Below are 15,742 nucleotides of genomic sequence, written 5' to 3'. Positions count from 1 at the left end.
CAAATTCAAGAGGAACATGCTCTTGTGGTAGCCAATGTGAATTACAACAACCGTCCACCCTACCCTTCTCAAGGTCAAAACAATTACCATCAAGGTGGTAGTCAACATCAAGGGTGGAGAGATAATGCACAAGGAAGCAATCAAAACCAAAGATGGAACAACTCTCCTTCTCATCACAACAACAACCAATCTTCATCCCAATATCACCACAACAACACCAACTACTAAGCCAACCAAGGCCACTCCAACCAAAACCAAAACAAATACACCAAGTACCAAGCATCACATCATAGATAACAAAATCAAAACCCAACTCCTCCATCTTCCAACAATCAAGTTGAAGAGCTTAGAGCCGCTATGGAAAAGCGAGATGAAAGCAACAAGGCTCAATTTGATGCCTTGAGTACTCAATTGGCTAACCTCACCAACTTGCTCTCCAAGATGAACATGTCAAACCAACCACCAAACCCCAATAACAACACCAACCAACCCTCAAGTTCTTCTAACCTTCCATCCCAACCCCAACCAAACCCAAGGGGCGGTCTCAACGCCATAACTCTAAGGTCGGGGACTACATTAGAGGAGATACCTCCAAAGAGAATGGAGGATGTTCATGAGAAAGAGGTAGTTGTTGAAGCTCCACATGAAGAAGAGGTGGTAGATAAAAGACATGAGGAAGAAGGAGTAAACCTCAAGGAACCCAAGAGGAAAGCTATAGTGGATGAGTCCGTTCCTATTCCATTCCCTTCCATGGTGAAGAAAGCAAAGAAGACACCGGAATTTGATTTGAACATGCTTCAAGTGTTCAAAAAGGTTGAGGTAACTATACCGCTCCTCGATGTTATTCAACAAATTCCAAAGTATGCAAAATTTTTGAAAGACTTGTGTACACACAAAGATAGGATAGGAGAATTGGAGACATTATCCTTGGGTAGTTCAATCTCTTCCTTGATGGAACCTATTCCAAGAAAATGTGGTGAACCGGGACCATGCTTAGTGTCTTGTTGTATTGGTGGATACACTTTTCATGATTGTATGTGTGACTTGGGAGCTTGTGTTAGCATCATGCTGGTGCATGAAATTGTGATCTCAGGCAACGGCGCCAGAAACTCTGTACGCACGTCTTAATAAATCGTTTTTCATTCACAACTTCGATACAACTAACCAACAAGTGCACTGGGTCATCCAAGTAATAAACCTTACGTGAGTAAGGGTCGATCCCACGAAGATTGTCGGCTTGAAGCAAGCTATGGTCACCTTGTAAATCTCAGTCAGGCGGATATCAAATAGTTATGGAGTTTTCGAATATTAATAATAAATAGAAGATAAGGATAGAAATACTTATGTAATTCATTGGTTAGAATTTCAGATAAGCATATAGACATGCATTCGTTCCTCTGAACCTCTGCTTTCCTGCTGTCTTCATCCAATCAATCTTACTCCTTTCCAAGGCTGGCTTTATGTAAGGACATCACTGTTGTCAATGGCTACTTTTTATCCTCTCTGGAAAATGGTCCGATGCGCTGTCACTGCATGGCTAATCGTCTGGAGGCATCACCCTTGTCAATGGCTGCATCCCATCCTCTTGTGAAAATGGTCCAAATGCTCTGTCACAGCATGGCTAATCATCTGAGGTTCTCGATCATACTGGAATAGGATTCACCCTCCTTTTGCGTCTGTCACTACGCCCAGCACTCGCGAGTTTGAAGTTCGTCACAATCATTCAATCCCAGAGTCCTACTCGGAATACCACAGACAAGGTTTAGACTTTCCAGACTCTCATGAATGCCGCCATCAATCTAGCTTATACCACGAGGATTCTGATTAAGAGATCCAAGAGATACTCATTCAATCTAAGGTAGAACAGAAATGGTTGTCAGGCACGCGTTCGTAGGGAATGATGATGATTGTCACGTTCATCACATTCAGGTTGAAGTGCGAATGAATATCTTAGAAGCAGAATAAGTTGAATTGAATAGAAAAACAGTAGTACTTTGCATTAATTCAAGAGGAACAGCAGAGCTCCACACCTTAATCTATGGATTGTAGAAACTCTACCGTTGAAAATACATAAGTGAACATAGGGTAAGCATGGCCGAGTGGCCAGCCTCCCATGGAGGTCTAGAGATCTAAAAATGATCCAAGATGATCCAAAGATGAAAATACAATAGTAAAAAGTCCTATTTATACTAAACTAGTTACTAGGGTTTACAGAAGTAAGTAATTGATGCATAAATCCACTTCCGGGGCCCACTTGGTGTGTGCTTGGGCTGAGCTTAAAGTTTCCACGTGGAGAGGTCATTCTTGGAGTTGAACGCCAGTTTGTAACGTATTTCTGGCGTTCAACTCTGGCTTGTGACTTGTTTCTGGCGTTTAACTCCAGACAACAGCGTAGAACTGGCGTTCAACGCCCTTTTACGTCATCTAAACTCGGCCAAAGTATGAACTATTATATATTTCTGGAAAGCCCTGGATGTCTACTTTCCAACACAATTGGAAGCACGCCATTTTGAGTTCTGTAGCTCCAGAAAATCCACTTTGATTGCAGGGAGGTCAGAATCCAACAGCATCAGCAGTCCTTCTTCAACCTCTGAATCTGATTTTTGCTCAAATCCCTCAATTTCAGCCAGAAAATATCTGAAATCATAGAAAAACACACAAACTCATAGTAAAGTCCAGAAATATGAATTTAACATAAAAACTAACGAAAACATCCCTAAAAGTAACTAGATTCTACTAAAAACAATGCCAAAAAGCGTATAAATTATCCGCTCATCACAACACCAAACTTAAATTGTTGCTTGTCCCCAAGCAACCGAAAATCAAATAGGATAAAAAGAAGAGAATATACTATAAATTCCAAACTATCAATGAAACATAGCTCCAATTGAATGAGCGGGACTTGTAGCTTTTTGCCTCTTGAATAGTTTTGGCATCTCACTTTATCCATTGAAGTTCAAAATGATTGGCATCTATAGGAACTCAGAGTTCAGATAGTGTTATTGATTCTCCTAGTTCAGTATGATGATTCTTGGACACAGCTATTTTATGATTCTTGGCCGTGGCCCTAAGCACTTTGTTTTCCAGTATTACCACCGGATACATAAATGCCACAGACACATAATTGGGTGAACCTTTTTAGATTGTGACTCAGCTTTGCTAAAGTCCCCAATTAGAGGTGTCCAGGGTTCTTAAGCACACTCTTCTTTTGCTTTGGACCTTGACTTTAATCGCTCAGTCTCAAGTTTTCACTTGACACCTTCACGCCACAAGCACATGGTTAGGGACAGCTTGGTTTAGCCGCTTAGGCCAGGATTTTATTCCTTTAGGCCCTCCTATCCACTGATGCTCAAAGCCTTGGGATCCTTTTTGTTACCCTTGCCTTTTGGTTTTAAGGGTCATTGGCTTTTTGCTCTTGCCTCTTGGTTTTAAGAGCTTTTGGCTTTTTCTGCTTGCTTTTTCTCTTTTTTTTTTCGCTATTTTTTTTTTCTGCAAGCTTTGTTCATTGCTGCTTTTTCTTGCTTCAAGAATCATTTTTATGATTTTTCAGATTATCAAATAACATGTCTCCTTGTCATCATTCTTTCAAGAGCCAACATATTTAACATTCTTAAACAACAACTTCAAAAGACATATGCATTGTTCAAGCATTCATTCAGAAAACAAGAAGCATTGTCACCACATCAATATAATTAAGCTAAGTTCAAGGATAAATTCGAAACTCATGTACTTCTTGTTCTTTTGAATTAAAACATTTTTCATTTAAGAGAGGTGATGGATTCATAGGACATTCATAACTTTAAGACAAAGTTACTAAATACTAATGATCATGTAATAAGACACAAACTTAGATAAGCACTTAACATAGAAAACGAAAAACAGAGAATGTAAGAACAAGAAATGAGTCCACCTTAGTGATGGTGGCGTTTCCTTCTTGAGGAACCAATGATATCCTTGAGCTCTTCTATGTCTCTTCCTTGTCTTTGTTGCTCCTCCCTCATTGCTTTTTTATCTTCTCTTATTTCATGAAGGATGATGGAGTGCTCTTGATGTTCCACCCTTAATTGTCCCATGTTGGAACTTAATTCTCCTAGGGAGGTGTTGATTTGCTCCCAATAGTTTTGTGGAGGAAAATGCATTTGAGGCATCTCCGGGATCTCATGGTGATGAGTTTCATGCGTCTCTTGAGATCCATGAATGGGCTCTCTTGCTTGCTCCATCCTTTTCTTAGTGATGGGCTTCTCTTCCTCAATGGGAATGTCTCCTTCTATGAAAGCTCCAGCTGAGTAACATAGATGGCAAATAAGATGAGGGAAAGCTAGCCTTGCCCCAGGAGAGAGCTTTTCGGCTATTTTGTAGAATTCAAGGGAGATGACTTCATGAACTTCTACTTCCTCTCCAATCATGATGCTATGAATCATGATGGCCTGATCCACAGTAACTTCAGATCGGTTGCTAATGGGGATGATGGAGCGTTGGATGAACTCCAACCATCCTCTAGCCACAGGCTTGAGGTCCAGTCTTCTTAATTGAACCGGCTTGACTTTGGAGTCAATCTTCCATTGAGCTCCTTCCACACATATGTCCATGAGGACTTGGTCCAACCTTTGATTAAAGTTGACCCTTCTAGTGTAGGGGCGTGCATCTCCTTGCATCATGGGCAAGTTAAACGCCAACCTCACGTTTTCCAGACTAAAATCTAAGTATTTCCCCCGAACCATGGTGAGATAATTCTTTGGGTTCGGGTTCTTACTTTGATCATGGTTCCTAGTGATCCATGCATTGGCATAGAACTCTTGAACCATTAGGATGCCGACTTGTTGGATGGGGTTTGTTAGAACTTCCCAACCTCTTCTTTGGATTTCATGTCGGATCTCCGGATACTCATTTCTCTTGAGCTTGAAAGGGACCTCGGGGATCACCTTCTTTTTGGCCACAACATCATAGAAGTGGTCTTGATGAGCTTTGGAGATGAATCTTTCCATCTCCCATGACTCGGAGGTGGAAGCTTTTGTCTTCCCTTTTCCTTTTCTAGAGGATTCTCCGGTCTTAGGTGCCATCAATGGTAATGGAAAAACAAAAAGCTTATGCTTTTACCACACCAAACTTAGAATATTGCTCGCCCTCGAGCAAGAGAAGAAAGAATAGATGAAGAAGAAGAAGAAATGGAGGAGAGGGAGAGAGAGATGTGTTTCGGCCAAGAAGGGGAAGAGAGGGTTGTGGTGTGTGAAAATGAGGAAGAATGGAGGGCTATATATAGGGAAGGGAGGGGGGTAAGGTTCGGCCATATAGGGTGGTTTTGGGTGGGAAATTGATTTTGAATTTTGAAGGTAGGTGGAGTTTATGAGGTAGGTTTATGGGGAAGAGTGGATGGATGTGAGTGGTGAAGTGGTGATAGGGAAGAGAGATTGAGGTGATTGGTGAAGAGTTTTGGGGAAGAGTGTTTATGGGATTGTGTGAAAGAGGGGTGAGAAGAAGTGAGTAGAGGTAGGTGGGGATCCTGTGGGGTCCACAGATCCTGAGGTGTTCAAGGATTTACTACCTTGCACCAAATTGGGCATGCAAAATGCCCTTGCACACAACTCTGGGCGTTCAGCGCCAGATTGGTGCTTGTTCTGGGCATTGAACGCCCATTTGTTGCCCATTTCTGGCGTTGAACGCCAGAACCATGCTTGTTCTGGGCGTTCAGCGCCAGCTCTTCTCCAGGGTGCAATTCTGGCGTTCAAACGCCCAGATGCTGCCCATTTTGGGCATTCAGCACCAGAACCATGCTCTGTTCTGGCGTTGAACGCCAGCCAGATGCTTCTTACTGGCGTTTAAATGCCAGTGAGATCCTCCTCCAGGGTGTGATTTTTCTTCTGCTATTTTTGATTCCGTTTTCAATTTTTATATTTATTTTGTGACTCCACATGATCATGAACCTAATAAAACATAAAAGAATAATAAAATTAGATAAATAAAAATTGGGTTGCCTCCCAACAAGCGCTTCTTTAATGTCAATAGCTTGACAGTGGGCTCTTATGGAGCCTCACAGATGTTCAGAGCATTGTTGAGACTTCCCAACACCAAAATTAGAGTTTGGATATGGGAGTTCAACACCAAACTTAGAGTTTGGTTGTGGCCTCCCAACACCAAACTTAGAGTTTGACTGTGGGGGCTCTGGTTGACTCTGTTTTGAGAGAAGCTTTTTATGCTTCCTCTCCATGTTTACAGAAGGATGACCTTGAGTTGTAAACACAAGGGAGTCCCCATTCAATTGAAGGACTAATTCACCTCTGTCAACATCAATCACAGCTCTTGCTGTGGCTAGGAAAGGTCTTCCAAGGATGATGAATTCATCCTCATCCTTCCCAGTATCTAGGACTATGAAATCAGCAGGGATATAAAGGCCTTCAACCTTTACTAACACGTCCTCTACTTGTCCATAAGCCTGTTTTCTTGAATTGTCTGCCATCTCTAATGAGATTTTAGCAGCTTGCACCCCATAGATTCCCAGTTTCTCTATTACAGAGAGGAGCATGAGGTTTATCCCTGACCCAAGGTCACACAGAGCCTTTTCAAAGATCATGTTGCCTATGGTACAAGGTATTATGAACTTTGCAGGATCCTGTTTCTTCTGAGGCAATGTCAGTTGATCCAGATCACTTAGTTCATTGGTGAACAAGGAAGGTTCATCTTTCCAAGTCTCAATACCAAATAATTTGGCATTCAGCTTCATGATTGCACCAAGGTACTTGGTAACTTGCTCTTCAGTAACATCTTCATTCTCTTCAGAAGAGGAGTACTCTTCAGAGCTCATGAATGGCATAAGAAGGTTCAATGGAATCTCTATGGTGTCTGGATGAGCCTCAGATTCCTTTGGTTCCTCAAAGGGAAACTCCTTATTGATCACTGGACGTCCCAGGAGGTCTTCCTCCTTGGGATTCACGTCCTCTCCTTCCCTTATAGGTTCGGCCATGGTGATCAATTCAATGGCCTTGCACTCTCCTTTTGGATTTTCTTCTGTATTACTCGGGAGAGTACTAGGAGGGATTTCAGTGATCCTTTTACTCAGCTGGCCCACTTATGCCTCCAAATTTCTAATGGAGGACCTTGTTTCATTCATGAAACTCACATTGGCCTTAGATAGATCAGAGACTAAGTTTGTTAAATTAGAAGTATTTTGTTCAGAGTTCTCTGTCTGTTGCTGAGTGGATGATGGAAAAGGCTCGCTATTGCTAAACCTGTTTCTTCCACCATTATTAAAGCCTTGTTGAGGCCTTTGTTGATCCTTCCATGAGAAATTTGGATGATTTCTCCATGATGAGTTATAGGTGTTTCCATAAGGTTCACCCATGTAATTCACCTCTGTTATTGCAGGGTTTTCAGGATCATAAGCTTCTTCTTCAGAAGATGCCTCTTGAGTACTGTTGGATGCAGCTTGCATTCCATTCAGACTCTGAGAAATCATATTGACTTGCTGAGTTAATATTTTATTCTGAGCCAATATAGCATTCAGAGTATCAATTTCAAGAACTCCTTTCTTCATAGGCGTCCCATTACTCACAGGATTCCTCTCAGAAGTGTACATGAACTGGTTATTAGCAACCATGTCAATGAGTTCTTGAGCTTCTGCAGGCGTTTTCTTTAGGTGAATGGATCCACCTGCAGAAGTATCCAATGACATCTTAGCTAATTCAGACAGACCATCATAGAATATATCCAGGATGGTCCATTCTGAAAGCATGTCAGAATGACACTTTTTAGTTAGTCCTTTATATCTCTCCCAAGCTTCATAGAGGGATTTACTTTCTTTCTGTCTGAAGGTCTGAACATCCACTCTAAGCTTACTCAGCTTTTGAGGAGGAAAGAACTTGGCTAAGAAAGCCTTGACCAGCTTATCCCAAGAGTTCAGGCTATCCTTAGGTTGAAAGTCCAACCATACTCTAGCTCTATCTCTTACAGCAAAAGGAAAAAGCATGAGCCTGTAGACTTCAGGATCTACTCTATTAGTCTTAACAGTATCACATATCTGCAAGAATTCAGTTAAGAACTGAAAAGGATCTTCAGATGGAAGTCCATGAAACTTGCAGTTCTGCTGCATCAGAGAAACTAATTGAGGTTTAAGCTCAAAATTGTTTGCTCCAATGGTAGGAATGGAGATGCTTCTTCCATGTAAATTGGAATTAGGTGCAGTAAAGTCACCAAGCATCCTCCTTGCATTATTATTATTTTCGGCTGCCATCTCCTCTTCCTGTTCGAAAATTTTTGAAAGGTGCTTGCTGGATTGTTGTAATTTAGCTTCTCTTAGTTTCCTCTTCAGAGTCCTTTCAGGTTCTAGATCTGCTTCAACAAGAATGTTCTTGTCTTTGCTCCTGCTCATATGAAAAAGAGGGACAGAAAAATAATAATAATAGGGGTCCTTTTTACCACAGTATAGAGGTCCCTGTGTGAGTAGAAGAAAAGAAGAAGAAAAAATTCGAACACAGATGGAAGAGGGGGTTCGAATTTGGGTAAGATGAAGTGTTAGTAGATGAATAAATAAATAGAAGGAGATAAGAGAGAGAGAGAATTTTCGAAAATAATTTTTGAAAAAGAGTTAGTGATTTTCGAAAATAGTTTTTGAAAAAGGTTAGTAATTTTCGAAAATTAAAATCAAAAATTAAAATAATTAATTAATTAAAAAGAAATTTTGAAAAAGAGGGAAGATATTTTCGAAAATTAGAGAGAGAGAGTTAGTTAAGTAGTTTTGAAAATGATAAGAAACAAACAAAAAATTAGTTAGTTAGTTGAAACAAATTTGAAAATCAATTTTGAAAAGATAAGAAGATAAGAAGTTAAAAAGGATATTTTAAAATCAAATGTTGAAAAAGATAACATAAAGAGATATTTTTGAAAAGATATGATTGAAATTAGTTTTGAAAAAGATTTGATTTTTAAAATCACAATTAATGACTTGATTCACAAGCAATCACAAGATATGATTCTAGAACTCAAAGTTTGAATCTTTCTTAACAAGCAAGTAACAAACTTGAAATTTTTGAATCAAAACATTAATTGATGATGTTATTTTCGAAAATTAGGAGATAAAGATAAGAAAAATATTTTTGAAAAATATTTTTGAAATTTTCGAAAATAAATAAGAAAAATGAAAAAGATTTGATTTTTGAAAAAGATAAGATTTTTAAATTGAAAATTTGATTTGACTCATAAAAACAACTAGATTTTAAAAATTTTTGAAAAAGTCAAATCTAATTTTCGAAATTTTAAGAGATAAAAAGGGAAAGATATTTTTTTTTTATTTTTTTGAATTTTTATGATGAGAGAGAAAAACATGAAAATGATGCAATGCATGAAAATTTTTAGATCAAAACAATGAACGTATGCAAGAATGCTATGAATGTCAAGATGAACACCAAGAACACTTTGAAGATCAAGATGAACATCAAGAACATATTTTTGAAAAAGTTTTAATGCAAAGAAAATATGCAAGACACCAAACTTAGAAATCTTTCATGTTTAGACTCTATGGATGCAAGAATGCATATGAAAAACAAGAAAAGACACAAAACATGAAAACATCAAGATCAAACAAGAAGACTTACCAAGAACAACTTGAAGATCATTAAGAACACTATGAATGCATGAATTTTTTGAAAAATGCAAGATGAATATGCAATTGACACCAAACTTTCAACTTGACTCAAGACTCAAACAAGAAACATGAAATATTTTTTATTTTTATGATTTTTTTTATTTTTTTGGATTTTTGTATTTTTATTTTATATTTTTCGAAAAATATTTAGAAAAAGAAAAATAAGGATTCCAAAATTTTTAATATGAATTCCAGGAATCTTGTGCTCTTTAGTCTAAAGCTCCAATCTGAGGGTTAGGCATGGCTTAATAGCCAGCCAAGCTTTAGTATGTAACTCAGACATGACACAACTGACATACCAATTAACCTGCCTCTATGCTGATGGTTGGAAGCCCCTATCCAAAAGAATTAGACATGGCTTTACAGCCAGCCAGGCTTCAACATGCTTCATGAAACTCTAGAATTCATTCTTAAAAATTCTGAAGAAAAATATATTTTTGAAAAGATTTAATTTTGTTTTTCGAAAACAGATGAGAAATTTTCGAAAGGTTTTTGAAAAATTTTTGAAAATAAAACAAAAAGAAAATTACCTAATCTGAACAACAAGATGAACCGTCAGTTGTCCAAACTCGAACAATCCCCGGCAACGGTGCCAAAAACTTGGTGCACGAAATTGTGATCTCAGGCAACGGCGCCAAAAACTCTGTACGTACGTCTTAGTAAATCGTTTTTCATTCACAACTTCGATACAACTAACCAGCAAGTGCACTGGGTCGTCCAAGTGATAAACCTTACGTGAGTAAAGGTCGATCCTACGAAGATTGTCGGCTTGAAGCAAGCTATGGTCACCTTGTAAATCTCAGTCAGGCGGATATCAAATAGTTATGGAGTTTTTGAATATTAATAATAAATAGAAGATAAGGATAGAAATACTTATGTAATTCATTGGTTAGAATTTCAGATAAGCGTATAGAGATGCATTCGTTCCTCTGAACCTCTGCTTTCCTGCTGTCTTCATCCAATCAATCTTACTCCTTTCCATGGCTGGCTTTATGTAAGGACATCACCGTTGTCAATGGCTACTTTTTATCCTCTCTGGAAAATGGTCCGATGCGCTGTCACTGCATGGCTAATCGTCTGGAGGCATCACCCTTGTCAATGGCTGCAGCCCATCCTCTTGTGAAAATGGTTCAAATGCTCTGTCATAGCACGGCTAATCATCTGAGGTTCTCGATCATACTGGAATAGGATTCACCCTCCTTTTGCGTCTGTCACTACGCCCAGCACTCGCGAGTTTGAAGTTCGTCACAGTCATTCAATCCCAAAGTCCTACTCAGAATACCACAGACAAGGTTTAGACTTTCCGGACTCTCATGAATGCCGCCATCAATCTAGCTTATACCACGAGGATTCTGATTAAGAGATCCAAGAGATACTCATTCAATCTAAAGTAGAACGGAAGTGGTTGTCAGGCATGCGTTCGTAGGGAATGATGATGATTGTCACGTTCATCACATTCAGGTTAAAGTGCGAATGAATATATTAGAAGCGGAATAAGTTGAATTGAATAGAAAAATAGTAGTACTTTGCATTAATTCATGAGGAACAGCAGAGCTCCACACCTTAATCTCTGGAGTGTAGAAACTCTACCGTTGAAAATACATAAGTGAACATAGGGTAAGCATGGCCGAGTGGCCAGCCTCCCATGGAGGTCTAGAGATCTAAAAATGATCCAAGATGATCCAAAGATGAAGATACAATAGTAAAAAGTCCTATTTATACTAAACTAGTTACTAGGGTTTACAGAAGTAAGTAATTGATGTATAAATCCACTTCCGGGGCCCACTTGGTGTGTGCTTGGGCTAAGCTTGAAGTTTCCACGTGGAGAGGTCATTCTTGGAGTTGAACGCCAGTTTGTAACGTATTTCTGGCGTTCAACTCTGGCTTGTGACGTGTTTCTGGCGTTTAACTCCAGATAGCAGCGTAGAACTGGCGTTCAACGCCCTTTTACATAATCTAAACTCAGCCAAAGTATGGACTATTATATATTGATGGAAATCCCTGGATGTCTACTTTCCAACGCAATTGGAAGCGCGCCATTTTGAGTTCTGTAGCTCCAGAAAATCTACTTTGAGTGCAGGGAGGTCAGAATCCAATAGCATCAGCAGTCCTTCTTCAACCTCTGAATCTGATTTTTGCTCAAGTCCCTCAATTTCAGCCAGAAAATACCTGAAATCATAGAAAAACACACAAACTCATAGTAAAGTCCAGAAATGTGAATTTAACATAAAAACTAATGAAAACATCCCTAAAAGTAACTAGATTCTACTAAAAACATACTAAAAATAATGCCAAAAAGCGTATAAATTATCCGCTCATCACATGCCGCTTTCTATCTATGTGTGGTTGAATTTAGCTCCACTGAAGAAGTCGGCGGCGAGGTTTGCCTTAGCCAATAAAAGTGTGATCACAGTGATGGGAATAGCGGAAGATGTACTTGTGGCAATTAAGGATTTGGTCTTTCCGGTCGACTTCTACATCCTTGAAATGCCTCCAACAGAAAATAGAAGCTCATCCTCCGTTCTACTTGGTAGACCATTCCTCAAAACCTCCAAATTCAAGCTAGATGCCTTCACCGGTATATATTCCTTTGGGGTTGGAGACAAGACTATCAAGTTCAATTTAGAGGAAGCCATGAAACATCCTCCCGAAGAACATTCTATGCTCCGATGCAATGTAATTGATAAAGTGGTAGCAGAAGTGCAAGAGGAAAACCATGACAAGTTATGCTACCCCACTGTTGAGGAGAAGGATGAACAAGAGGATGAACAAGAAGAAGAAATTGCCAAGAATGAGTCCCATGAGCTTGATGAAAAGGAACTTCATCTTGAGGTAAAAAGTGAACTGAAGCCCCTTCCATCTCATTTGAAATACGCTTTCTTAGAGGACAACTAAGGGTTTCCGGTCATTATTGCTAGTGAGCTCTCAAGTGAAGAAGAGAAAAAGCTCCTAGACGTTCTAAGAAAGTACAAGAAAGCGATAGGATGGAGCCTAGCGGATATTGTGGGAATTGACCCCCACAAGTGCATGCATAGGATATTTCTCCAAGATGGAGCCAAGCCGGTTAGGCAACCGCAAAGGAGGCGCAACCCGACCATCCTTGATGTAGTGAAGAAAGAGGTCACTCGATTACTGGATGCGGATATCATATATCCAATTTTTGACAGTGAGTGGGTGAGCCCGGTTCAGGTTGTTCCCAAGAAGTCAGGCATCACAACGGTCAAGAAAGACAACGGTGAAATGGTTACTAAAAGGGTACAAAATGCGTGGCGAGTATGTATTGACTACAAAAGATTGAACGCCGCCACACGGAAGGACCATTACCCCCTACCCTTCATTGATCAGATGCTAGACCACTTGGCAGGTAAATCTCACTACTGTTTTTTTTTTATGGATTTACTGGATATTTTCAGATACATATCGCTCCTGAAGATCAGGAGAAGACCACGTTTACATGTCCGTTTGGCACCTTTGCCTATAAAAGGATGCCATTTGGACTATGTAACGCACCTGCTACCTTTTAGCGGTGCATGACGAATATCTTCTCCGATCTAATGGAGAATTGTCTAGAAGTTTTTATGGACGACTTTAGCATTTATGGTGTCTCATTCGATTGTTGTTTAGAGAGCTTGGCCAAGGTCCTAGCTAGATGTGTAGACACTAACCTTGTCTTAAATTTTGAAAAATGTCACTTTATGGTACGACAAGGCATAGTGTTAGGACATGTAGTCTCTAGTGAAGGCATTTCTGTGGACCCGGCCAAGGTCGATGTTATTACTACTTTGCCTCACCCCTCATCCGTGAGGGAGGTCCGCTCGTTTTTGGGATATGCAGGATTTTACAGGCGCTTCATCAAGGACTTCAGCAAGATTGCTTTGCCATTGTCGCGCCTACTCCAAAAAGATATGGATTTTGAGTTTGACAGTAAATGTGTAAAAGCTTTTGAAGAGTTAAAGAAAGTTCTCACCATAGCACCGATTGTGCGAGGCCCCAATTGGACGTTGCCATTCGAGATAATGTGCGATGCGTCAAACTATGCTGTAGGCGCCGCACTTGCACAGCGCGACGGTAAACTCCCTTATGTCATTACTTACTCTTCTAAGACACTAGATGCAGCACAATCCAACTATACCACTACCGAAAAAGAACTCTTAGCCATTGTTCATGCTTTAGATAAATTTAGATCTTATTTGCTAGGTTCAAAGATAGTGGTATACACAGATCATGCAGCTTTAAAGTACTTATTGACAAAGAATGAGTCAAAGCCTAGACTCATACGCTGGATCTTGCTTTTGCAAGAATTTGACATTGAGATTAGGGACCGGAGTGGATCTCAAAACCTGGTTGCGGATCATTTAAGCCGCATTGAGAATTCAAAAACTGATCCATTTCCGATCAATGACTCATTCCCATTGGATAGTTTGCATGCTGTGTCGGATAGCCTTCCTTGGTTTGCCCCAATGCAAACTACTTGGTTGTAAGAATCTTCCCTCCCAACTTTTCGAAAAACCAAAGGGACAAGTTAAGGAGTGATTCCAAATACTATATTTGGGATGACCCTCACTTGTGGAAGAGAGGCGTAGACCAAGTAATCCAAAGGTGTGTCCCGGAATTTGAATTCCAACCAATTCTGGAAGCTTGTCATTCGTCCGAATGTGGTTGCCACTTTGGCCCACAAAGGACCACTAAAAAGGTGTTGGATTGTGGATTCTGGTGGCCAACCTTATTCAAGGATGCTAACCAGTTATGTGTGTCTTGCCATCAGTGTCAGAAGTCAGGAAACGCATCCCAAAGGGATGAAATGCCTCAGCAACCTATGTTGTTCTGCGAGATATTTGATGTATAGGGCATTGACTTTATGGGACAGTTTCCCAACTCTAGTGGGTATCTGTATATTCTGTTAGCGGTTGACTACGTGTCAAAGTGGGTAGAGGCCGTGCCTACCCGCCTTGATGATGCCAATACCGTTGTTTCTTTCATACAGAATCATATTGTATGTCGTTATGGGTCGCCATGAGCAATCGTGAGCGACCAAGGATCCCACTTTTGTAACAGGAAAGTAGAAGCATTGCTCAAGCGCTATGGAGTGACGCATAAGGTTGCTACTGCTTATCATCCGCAAACAAATGGGCAAGCGGAAGTGTCCAACCGGGAAATCAAGAGAATCTTGGAAAAAGTGGTCAATCCACAAAGAAAAGATTGGAGCCTCCGGTTAGGAGATGCACTATGGGCATATAGAACGGCCTACAAGACTCCGATAGGGATGAGCCCTTTCCGGATCGTCTATGGTAAGGCATGCCACCTTTCGGTGGAGATTGAGCATCGAGCCTATTGGGCGGTAAAGTAGTGCAACATGGATCTAGCCAAGGCGGGTGAAGCTAGGAAGCTACAATTAGAGGAGCTTGAATGCTTGAGGAATGAGTCATATGAGAATGCCCGAATCTACAAAGAAAAGACTAAAGCATTCCATGACCATCACATTCGGAAGAAGGACTTTCAAGAAGGAGATGAAGTCCTCCTCTACAACTCAAGGCTCCGATTTATGCCTGGCAAGCTCCGCTCTAGATGGGAAGGACCTTTCAAGGTGAAGGAGATGAAGCCCTACGGAGTGGTGGAATTGTTTGATCCCAAAAGTGAAGCGACTTTCAAGGTGAACGGACATAGGGTGAAGAAATATCATGGTTGCAAGCCTCCAAGGGAGCTAGAGGTGTACATATTGGAGGACGCACCAAGAATTGAGGAAGCTTAAGAAAAGGACCATCCAACTTAAGGACGTTAAAGAAAAGTGCTCGGTAGGAGGCACCCCACCATGGTAAGATCTTCCTTGTTTATATAGTCTTCTTAGTATTTTTGGTTTCTTGTGAATTTTAGGATCTTTTGTTGATTGATTGAGTGCATAGGGATGTTAGTTTTGCTGATTCTACTAGGAAGGAAGAATGTTCTTGTAGATAGGGTGTGCAAAAGTGAAGAAAACAACAATTTGTCTTTGAAAAATGGCACCGACGCGCCAGCGCACAGTGCGCGCGCGTGCCGGTAGCAATCCCCAACTCTTGGGCCAATTACTCGAGAGTTATGCCCACTTCATGCCCAAGTCGCGCCAGGCACTCA

Source organism: Arachis ipaensis, chromosome B3 (genome assembly GCF_059453495.1).
Source record: "Arachis ipaensis isolate K30076 ecotype BB chromosome B3, ASM5945349v1, whole genome shotgun sequence".
In the NCBI taxonomy this organism is placed as follows: Eukaryota; Viridiplantae; Streptophyta; class Magnoliopsida; order Fabales; family Fabaceae; genus Arachis; species Arachis ipaensis.
Note: the sequence above shows the minus strand (reverse complement) of the source record.